The 11,567-nt window shown below is 37.2% G+C and overlaps 1 protein-coding gene across 1 annotated transcript in view; it reads right to left on the bottom strand.

Moving 5' to 3' along the window:
* Positions 1–11,567, bottom strand: part of THSD7A (thrombospondin type 1 domain containing 7A) — a 388,294-nt gene that overhangs the window by 130,052 nt on the left and 246,675 nt on the right. The gene's annotated exons all lie outside the window — the stretch shown is intronic.

The following is an 11,567-nucleotide window of genomic DNA, read 5'->3' as shown; positions in this document are numbered from 1 at the left end:
TTTTTTTTTTTTTAAGATTTTTATTTATTTGACAGAGAGAGATACAGCGAGAGAGGGAACACAAGCAGGGGGAGTGGAGAGGGAGAAGCAGGCCTCCTGCCGAGCAGGGAGCCCGATGCGGGGCTCGATCCCAGGACCCTGAGATCATGACCTGAGCCGAAGGCAGACGCTTAACGACTGAGCCACCCAGGCGCCCCTAGGCACCCATTTCTTTAAGGCAATGTATAGATACATACATACATACATACATACATACATACATATGCTTTGAAAATAAGTACGCTATTTAGTGAAGCTGTTATGAAATAAATGAGATGGACTTTAAATCATTTGATTGATATAAGTAAGTAATAAAATTCTTATGCTTAGCCAAACAAAGAAAAAAGAACAGTCTTTGTGCTTAGTAAACTTTTTCACTATTGAACTCATCTCAGATGAATGATAGGTAACAGCAAATACTTAAAACAGTTTTTATTATGTGTCGGGCACACTTCTTAGCACTTAACATATATTAACTCATGCATACTCTACAACTCTATATTATGAATACTCTATATTATGAATAGGTAATTGTACTATTTGTATTTCACAGATGAGAAAATGTAGTCACAGGGGATTTAAATTACCTGACAAAATAGCAAAGTTAGAATCTGAACCTATACTTAGTGAGAGGAATCCTCCAGATTATAGGATTTTATGAACATTCTGGGTTTTTTTTATGCAAATGCAGTAGCTGTTTTGCTCCGGTGTTCTGGGACTTTAGCGTAATAGAATTTGAAGGCATATTGAGATGGTAATAGAGTCTGCAATTTGGTGTCATGCTTTGTCTGACATCTGGTAGGCAAAGTTTGAATTTGTGGTGAGAGCAATAACAAAAATTTACTTAAGGAGAAACTGAGAGTCATTTCCTGAAAAGATGTGATGTTTAGGGATAAAAGAAAGCAAGAAAGTCGCCATTCATCAGAGATTTATTGACAATCTGCAACGTGAAATAGCGCTAGGAAATCGGTATTAAAAAATGAATAAGGCATGATCCCTACCCCATAGTAACTAACAGTATAGAAGAGATAGTAGGCAACAATAAAGTGTAAGTAACTAAATTCTGTAAAATGTATAATGGTGTAACAAACAGAAGGGCAGAAAAGGCAATTGGTAAAAGGGCAGGATGAGATTGGGGAGACATTCAGTCATTCCCAAATGGCTTTGAACTTTATGTAAAAAAGCAACACACAGGAAGCCAACAAGAGATTTTAAACAGGTAAATGGCATAATCAAGAGAGGATTTATGGTAGTAGACTTGTAATTCCAGGATGAGGAAAATCTGATACAAAAGCAACATGAGTTATTCTTTAAAAACACAAGTCACTTCTGTCACTTGTTAGCTCGAACCCTCCAACAGATTCTCATCTTAGAGTAAAAGACAAAGACAGATGGTCTCACTCCTTCATAACCTCTCTGACCTTATCCCTGATTATTCTTCCCCTAAATCACCCTACGTCAAACACATTGGCTGCCTTGTTGTTCTCAGATTCAAAGCAGTTCCTACCTCAGGGTCTTGCATTTGGTGCTCCTTCTGCCTAGAATATTAGATTCCCCAATTCTCATAGGACTTTCCTACTTCTTTCATGGGTCTTCACAGATGTCACTCTATCAGGACTGAGCAAATTGTGGTGCTATGAACTAGGTTAGAAACATTGGAGGAGAAACTAACTTTGGAAGAAAGATGATGAGTCTGACTTTGGTACATACTGATTTTGAAACGTCAGCAGGTTTCATTTGGGGTTTCCAGATAGAGCTTTATAGCAGAACTTTGAAAGGGAATGTTCACATTTAAGGAAGAAGCAGAGAAAAAAATATACATATATGGCGTATAGGAAACAGAACGAGCAGCCTGTAGAGATTAAATACATCTACAAATTCTGATGAGGACCTCCCGTCAAAAGGTTAACTGATTCCACTATCACTTGAATCTGGCTGGCCTTGCAACATGATTTGACCCAAAGAACATGGTAGAAGTGATCTTATGATTGTTCCAGAACCCAGACATGAAGAGATCATTCATCTGTTTTGCCCTTTTGGAACAATGTCCTGAGATCACCTTGAAAAGAAGCCAGTGTGGGCCACTGGACGATGAGGGGACGCATGACAGAAAAATGAGGTAGCTTCATTGATATTAATGAGGCCAACTTAGATGTCCCAGTTATGCCAGCCTTCTGGCTGAACACAGCTGCACCAATGATCCCAGAACTGCCTCGCCAAGCAACAGAATTGAGAAAAAAAAAATTTTAAATCATTAAGTGTAGGGTGGTATGCTATGCATACATATGTGACACAGAACTTAGTACCTAGAAATGGGGTGCTGCTCTAACAAAAACCTAAAACATGTAGCAATGACTCTGAGACTTGGGGGAGGGGGGAAAAGCTGAAAGTTGGTGAGAAGACGTTTAATGGAGGATGGAGACAGAGAGTCTCATGTCATATACTGATGGAAAAGATGGCAAAATAATGAGTTACTTATGGAAACTTGCAAGATGGAAAATGTATCTAATAAACCTGTGGATAAAGATAAGGCTATTTTCAGGAAAAATATTAAAAATGTCCATTTAATTTTTCCTCTGGAGGATGATATGCTATAAGGAGAGTAATAAACTAAGGAGGAAATAATTCTGTGTGCAGGTGGAATTTAGATGCTGCCATGATGTGCTGAAATGGAAAACAGAATGGTTTCTCACCTCTAGTCATCTGGCAGAAGATTATCAGAGTAATAAATGGCCTAAGGTAAAAATCAATTTAAGGATGTAGCTAAAAATTCTCTGATAATACCTCAGAAATAGTTAAGTGATTCCTAGAAGACTCTCTCAGTTTCATAAAAGGCTTCTAAGAATCTTAAAGCCGTTTTTCCACAGTAGCCTCATACATGGTCCAAAGTAAAGAGAAGCTTTTCTCAAAAATAAATGATATAAATTATGGATATGGCTTTTGGGGCATGGAGATGCCCCAAAAGCCTTATCCAATGAGATAAGAAACCCAAAGCATTAAGTGTCATATTGTTAAAACACTGCCAACTTAGTCTGAGAGAAATTGAGACAGTTCAAAATGAAAGAAAGGCCCCTGGGCTCTGTGATTTATATGGGCGGGAGGCAGATTGAGAAAGCTCATCAGCTACAAATACAAGCCATTTCTTATAAAAACGGAAAGACATCTGTGGAAAATCCAAGAGTCCAGAGTGAAAAACAAAGAGCCAAGGAGAATAATGGACTAGAGAATGATTTTCAGAGAACAAACATCGGCTGAGATCAAGGATTTCCCCTGTTCCTGGTAAAGAGGGAACAGGCTGGATTTCAGAATTGATAAAGACCAGACGCTTCTGAAGGCTTCCTATTTTTCTCATTTTTGAATGGGAGAATCTATTCTGATTTTCTGGTCTCTGTTACATCATTATATGTTGTATATGTGGAGAGAATTAGCGGGGGGATATCTTATCTTTCTAGTTAAGAGGCTTCTGATTCTAGTTAACAGGCCACACCCTAGAAACAATAGAGTTCCAGTTTCAATCTGAAATCAGGTTCTTTGTGATAAGTAACATGAACTGATTATATGAAGTCATTATCTTAGAGGAACAATTTTTCAGAAATCACTTTGTGTAAAACACCACATTAGTGCAGAATATGATCTTGAAAACATGTATACCTTCGATTAAGGTCAAAAGGGCTCTATTTTTTTTTTAAATAAATTACCCGAATGGTTCAAAGTTTTACTGTGTCCAGAAACTGAAGTATCTTTTAATATGAAGGTCATATTTTCCATGTATTGGCACCTTAAAAAATTCTGCAGATGTTCAGCTAAACTGAAAGATTCTGTAGGATTGAATTATTTTCAAGAGAAAAAAAAAAGAAACAACCCTCTCCTCCCCCCCCCAAAAAAAACCCCACAATAATCAAAAGACCTTTGTAAGCTCACAGGGAAGGTTTCTGGATATAGGATTTAATTAGTAGGAAGAAAATTTAAGCATTATGATAAAATACTTTTTTAGAAAACAGAAAGGACTGGAAATATGCAAGTTAGGGACAAAAGCACTTAAACACTGGCCAAAAGTATTTTAAAAATAAATACTCTAATCCCATTATCTAAAATAATAATGTCTTTTGGTGTGTGTGTGTGTGTGTGTGTGTGTGTGTGTGTGTGTGGTACTATGTGGAAAATACAAACTACAATTCTGTTTAAGATGGCAAGTTCCATAATTCTAAGTTAATCAAACAAGACTGTACATAAAAATGTTATATGTATTTTTTATATTGTATATTTTTTTCCTCTAAAAAAAATCTATGACTAAATGATAATATTAGGTTATTTTGAAGTGCACAGAGAGACTTTATGACAAGTTTCCTTGGGGGAGAAAAAACCCACAGCTCCTCTGAAAATAATAGCTCAAAGTTAATATGTGCAATTGATCAATCAATAAAAATAAAAGAATAGCCACACCCAACTACTGTATCTGATAAGTCTCATCTATATTTGAATCAGACGCAGGTCATGAGATGGTGAATCATATAACTGCATGAGAATTTTGGTGTTCTTGGGTTAGGACGGGGTGTACTTTTCCTGTGGAAGGAATGAAAACAATTGTGACCGGAGGGTGGACTGTAGTAAATTATAATTTTTGGCCATAATTCTTTGTAATGGGTCTCATCGGGAGATAGAGTCTATTTCTCTACCTACAAAATCTGAGTTGTCACTGTGGCTTGCTTTGACCAATAGAATGTGGCCGAAGTGACAATGTGCAGTTCAAGAGCCTGCCAGCTTGTTTTTGTCCTCTCAGAGCAGTACCCTAAAACCACCATCTAAGAGAGCTGGTCTAGCTTATAGGAGGATGAGAGCCCACGTGGAGAAGCACCAGTGTACCTCAGCACACAGCACCAACTGCAAAATACGTGAGGGAGGCCATCTTGGACCTTCCAATCATAGCCAAACCTCCATAAATGGGCCCAGGTGAAATCTGAACTGGAACTTCCCAGAATCATGGGAAATCCTAATTGGTTTTGTTTTCAGCCAGTGAGTTCTATGGTGATATGTTAGCCAGTAATAGTTAAATGATACATGGCCTGAGAGGTAGGAAGGGAATCAGGGGAAAGTAAAACCAATGAGGTCATGGGAAGATAAAATCTGACAGGAGATAAGAGATAAGCAGAGTTGAAGAAGCAAACAAGGGATAATGTAAGGAAAGGAACGCATCCGTTAAGTTTGATAATTCAACTCTTGTCTAATTTGACAGAAACTTCCTGTCTAATTTGACTTTTCATCCATACTGGCTTTTACTGACCCAGCTATGAGTAAACTGACTAACCTGAGTTTTGTTAAGGCACTTGACTACCCATGATAAAGTAACAGGCTTTTTGTCTTCTTTTATTTCCCATTTGAAGTGATAGCTAGCACTTAGTGAGAAACTTATGTCATATCTCATGAAGCGGTAAGTAAACTAGTGCTTATTTAACTTTCATCTGAGGCTTCTGCTAATTCTCCCTTACTCTGAAAAAGAAAATTCTTTATAAAACCCTACTTTTTGCTAAGACATTTCAGTGCAAAAGAACACTGGCTCAATCCACATGGTTTCCTTACAAACAAAAAATAATTTTTATTAACAATATATCAAAATAGGGGCACCTGGGTGGCTGCGTTGGTTAAGCATCTGACTTCGGCTCAGGTCATGATCCCAGGGTCCTAGGTTCAAGCCCCTCATTGGGTTCCCTGCTCAGCGGGAAACCTGCTTCTCCCTCTCCTCCCTGCTTGTGCTCTCTCTCACTATCTCTCTCTCTTTCTCCAATAAATAAATAAATAAAATATTTAAAAAAGAACAAGAAAAAAACCCAATATATCAAAATATAATACACACACACACACACCCCCACACAAACCCCCACACCACAGCAAACAGATCAGGTTATCTTGTGCTAGATTTTTTAAGCCAAAATAAAATTGTGATTACTACAAACCAACACTAAAGAATAACCTACTGCCTTAAATTTTCTAATGACTTTCATCTTCACAACAAATTAAATAGAGAATCTCAACCCAATTATAGGAAAAAACTCCTACCAACAGTGTTAGATGATCCTAATTGTAAAGTAAGAGACCTTAGATTTAAGCATAACATCCAACCTAATTATATTCCAACACATTAAATGGCATAGCATTCTCCAGGAAGGGAACTTCTTAGTTGATTTATTGCTTAAATTATGGAAAAACAATTCAGTTATAGGATATATTCTTGCCTTTAAAAGATCAGCTTTTCCATGTAATGGCTGTGTAATGTGTGTTAAGAAGTAGATTCCAGTTCCAGAGAGTGATCATGCTTTTGAAATTGTGTTTTCATCTAGCTCTACAGACATTTGAATTGATCTGAACTTGGAGTTCTGGCCAAAGTTTTAGAAGCCAATCTTATTAAGGTTAGTTTCCCTTCTAAAATTACACAAATTTTAACTTAAGTTTTCCTAACTCCCACTTGTGTATTATGATGTTCTTGTCCGTCATGGATAAATAATTATGACAAAATATGGCACAAAAGTTATTCTCCTGGTGGAAAGGAACAAAACTATTTATGAATATGCTCTTTATGTTCTCAAAAAGATAGTCTAACATTTTCAAATATTAAACAATCTCAATGTCTGCTGCTTGTTTTCAGATTTTTCAGCCTTTTGAAGTTCCACTTTCCATTAAAATTCAAATAGAATTATTTTAATTCCATTGGGGAATTCACCAACCTCTTAAGTGGCTGTGGATCCTCCCTCTCTTTATTTTCTGTTAGGATTTTCACGGAGCTAATATTTCTCCTAAAACTTTTGGTTCCAAATTTTTGTCTCCTCTGTCTCAGAACTTATCAGTCATTCCTAGGGTGATCATATCACTTGCTTTCCAAAGCAGGACACTTATTAGGACAGAGGGGGTGGTATTAATAATGACCTTAAGAAAATGGTACTATCCTGAACAAACCTGCAAGATGGAGTCACCTATTTCATACCAAAGGGTATTTCTAGTTAGCTGTGGCCCTCCTCAAACTTTTTCTCGAGATCATTTCTCTCACTTCTTTCAGACCCTTCTCACATCTTTCTTATTAATCTCCAAACTCCATACCTCTCTCTCCATACTGCTCCAGGAAGCTTAAATATTCTATTTTATTTTGCAGAACTCAGCTCTTCTCTTGTTATTATTCAAGCAATATAAAGAGTACTGCATATCTGTCAACCAAAATGTCCCATCAAATAATTTCCCTAAATTGGAAAATCTGTATCCTCATGGGCATTCCTCTGTAGTATAGAAGACACAATTATCAGGTTTTAGGTTTGTTTAGTATATACAACATTTATAAACCTTCCCCACTATAATTGAATCTCTTCCTGGACAATATTATTGCACAGCTTGGAACTCCTGGGACCCTTTTTACTGGATCTTTGCACCCGTCTCTCAGATTCTGCTGCTAATATCTCCTTCCTGACTTTCAGTTGAATTACCTTGGGCACTAGAGTTGTCTGGCTAATACAGAGAGCTAGAAATTTCTGGGACCCACCTTCCTCCTTCCTCCAGCAGCTGTGAGCCAACAGTCAACTGATGTGAGTTTAAAAGCCCAGCTCCTTTTCCCTAAATCCACAACCTTTGGGGTTTAATTTAAATTCCAGAGTATCTCCCTTAATCAGAGTGAGTCTGCAACTTTGCTGTTTCCCTGTGCAAAACAGTTAACACAGCAAGCCCAAGTGCTACCTTAGACAGTCTTGCTCACTACGTTGACCCTTGGCTTGCATCTGGGAACTTCAGTTTCTGGAGGCCTCCACCATTCTCTAAATGAGAAGTGTTGATCACTGTGCTTAAAGTATTTGCATAAACAACATGGTTTAGGCTGACCATGTACTTTCCTTTTGGGAGTCCAGAATATTTTTTATGAGCTAGGCAGAGAGTGACTACACGGCTGACCCCCAACATAAACCCTGAACACCTAGGCTCAGATAAGCTTCCCTGAAGACAATACTTCACATGTACTGTCACAACGCATTGGTGAAAAATTAAGCACATCCTCTGGGACTCCATGGGGAGAGGACTATTGGAAGCTTGTGCCTGGTTTCCTCCAGACTTTGCCCCATGTGCCTTTTCCCTTTGCTGATTTTGCTTTGTATTCTCGCACTGTAAATAGTTCATACCTGTGGGTATGACTCTGTTGAGTTCTGTGAGTCCCTCCAGTGAATTACAGAACCACAGTGAGGTCTTGGGAACCCAACACACATTCCCTCTTCTTGATTTTGCTTCTTTATTCCTACTCCTCTTACTGGTTTCTCCTGGGATCACGTCCTTAATAAACCGTGTGCATCCTAATCCTTGACCTGGCTTACGCTTCTAGGAGGGCTTATGAATACTCTCAATCAGTCAAAATATTAGTCTCAACTATAAGCTTTATAATTTTTCTATTCTTGGAATGCTCTGCTCCCCATTCTTTAACTCCTCATTCCACATACTTCTGTCCCCCTCCAGACTGTTTTCTTAATAAATATTATTACTATTTAAATATTCTTAATAAATATTTGGACAAATTAACCCAGTGTTTATACAATTTATAAATTGGACACAAATTGTACCACAAGGTTTAAGATAAAATAGAGCAGTACCTCACCCCATATCTCCCTACACTGAGTCTTGCCTTCCAGAGGTAAAAATGTTTAATATTTTCTAGATGTTTATTCCTGTATTTACCTGAAGATACTGAAATGATAGCCCCTTATATTCCTCCTAATACTGAACATGTGGGAAAAAAGAAGTATGACATGAAGTACTTGGGAAAGAAATAGTATTCAAGTCTTCCCTTCCCTCTACTCATATATGGATACATATCTCATTCCAGAAGGAAGAAACTCGTGGCAAAAATCTCAGAAAGAATAAGTAGTCACGTGCCAAGCCAGGGCTCTGGACAGTAATATCATCATCTCCCATCTTTTATAGTTGGCTCTTTGGGCACTTCTGATGAGATGCAGTGGCTCCAGAAGACGCAGAAACACTTACTGTAAAGGCATGCCTCACTACTAATCTCAACGTATTCTTATTCACAGGTCTTTTTTAGCATTATCCAAATTCAGTCAGTTTGCCTTGGTGCTGGCAGTCTTTGGGTAACAGAGTTCGGTCTTAGGCTCCACCAAAACAATCCTTTTCTCATTTTAGTACATTGGTTCATAAACTTCACTGCACATCAGAACAATCTAGGGAGCTTCATAAAAATGCAGCTTTCTGGGACTTGCCTGCACAGACTGCAGTTCATCGGGTCTGTAGAGAAGACTGAGGAGTCTGATTTTATAGCATACTTAAGGCGATTCCGATACTGGGGGATCTAGAACACTCTTTGCAAAAATGGATCTAGCATCTCATAGAGTAAACTGAAAAAATATTCACATAAAATGAATATATATATATGCCCATGTATCTTATATCCATTTACATAAGACTTATAAATACCTAATATTATTGATGTAGTACTTTCATTTGTACATGAGGCATTTGTTGGCAGACGTTCTTAGTAATCCAGTAGTTTTTAACCATGGTGGCATGATGCAATGGTGTGTTACAATCAAGTTTTGGGCGTACGGAAAACATTTGTTGTTAATGACATTTCAAGTCAGCTGGTTTTAACAAATAAATTAGGGTGATTACAGGTTATCCATATAATAATGGCATTTTCATAAATTTTCACATGCTTTACCCAATAGAAGAGGAAGAAGTTGAGCCAGAGCCATAGTGCTTCAAGAATAGCACAATATACTTTGAGGGCCCTGGCTGGTCACTGCTATTTCTAACTGTATCTTTAGGAGCAATGTAATGATGAATTGTATTGATTTACTTCCACAGAAATATTATATTTTGTTTTCACAAAAATCTGTGTCAAGTATGAATGTTAGTCATACATGTCAATGTCATTGGTTATATGTTAACTTTTACTGATGTGGAGAAGAATAAGAAATGTAGCATAGGAGTTGTAGGCATTTTGAAACTGTTGAAATTCACTGCTTAACAAAGTAATACCAATAATAAAATACAAAACCGTGGCTTTCAAATTCTCATATCTAAAATAGAGCACATAGGATATGGATGGCATCATTTTTTTTTTTCAACAGAGGGGAGGGATATGTGCAAACAATATTTGGTTTACAGTCTCCTTAAGTAATCAATAAGACAATGGATTTTCTTTTCCACTCTCAGCCTAAAAGTCTTGATTTGATCTATCTCTAACCAACCAATTTGTTGTTTACCAACCAAGAGTACCAAAAGTACTCTTGCCCCACGAAATTTATACCTTTAAATAAAACACACAAATTTCACAAAAACTGAAATAGGGCAGACTTGTTTTTCTTAAAGGTCCAACAAACTCTAGGATCTCTCCCCCACCTAACCCCAAATGTCACCATCAGACCTTTGGAACAGTTCCTGTATTTGTGCTCAGAGATAGGGTACTGCTTTTCTGACGATCCTTAAATTATGAGTGATATTTTTTTCTATTACACATCACGTGTTCATCTCTTTTTGTAGAGCCTGATTGTCTTCTGAGTTCTCTTTTGTCTCACATTTCTGTTTATATCCTCTGTCAGAGAATCTATGTGAAATTCCTCCTGAGTGTTCTCCAAACCCTTCCCCAATCCTGCTTCTTGAAAGACAATTGGAAAAATGAACAATAACCAGCAACAAATCCTAAAGATCTTTGGAAGCCTGGGCAAAGGATAGTTCAGGAAAAAGAAAAGAGGCTTCAAATGCTTTGAGGTCATTAACAAAGTTGTGAAATTTGTGAGGAACATGGGAGGAAAAAAAGCCTTTTTATTATTTGCTAACATTCACAGGCTCTAATTTTTCATTTCCCTAGTTGAGCTTTAACTTAATTATAAAACAAAATCTATAGCAGCAGCCAGGCCTAGGGGTAGAGTCTGTACAACTAATCAACTTTAATTCCCTGGGTTCGATTTAATTACAAAACAACATTTGGTGCAGCTGCTAAACACTTACCAGGTGACCACATGATAATACTGCAGTAGTATTTACAAGTCTCCAGCTTTTGTTCTATTCTACCAGCCCAATAGGTTTCAGCTATATATAAATTTGAGCAGCCTTGAGGATTTACAATAGTAAAGAATTGTCCTGATTTTATACCCCTCTGTAGTTGAGCCAGTTAAAATATTGAGTTGCACCACAACAAATTCATGACAGGAAGTAAAATTTAATGATGAAAGACGTCCTGATAAAGGACAATAATAACAAACTGAATATCAAGAGCATACTTCTTTTCCTTAATTCATTCTTCTGGGAGATAGGCAAAGTGAAACCAACTTATGTATACTGGGAGTTGCCAATGTGCATTTTAGGTTATAACATACATTACTTTTCAATATAACTAGACATACATAACTCATTCTCCTGCTTGTTTTTTAGTGTTTTAGTGTTCCATAAGGTATTTTAGGGGGTGATTACTTGTGTTACAAAATATTTTTTACCTGACACAATAAAAATTTACCACTGATATTTTTAAGATAGTTCCTCTCGTATATTTAAAA

This window comes from Leptonychotes weddellii, chromosome 12 (assembly GCF_054177405.1).
Source record: "Leptonychotes weddellii isolate Sample4059 chromosome 12, ASM5417740v2, whole genome shotgun sequence".
NCBI lineage: Eukaryota > Metazoa > Chordata > Mammalia > Carnivora > Phocidae > Leptonychotes > Leptonychotes weddellii.
Note: the sequence above shows the minus strand (reverse complement) of the source record. Positions and strands in the feature narration are given on the sequence as shown.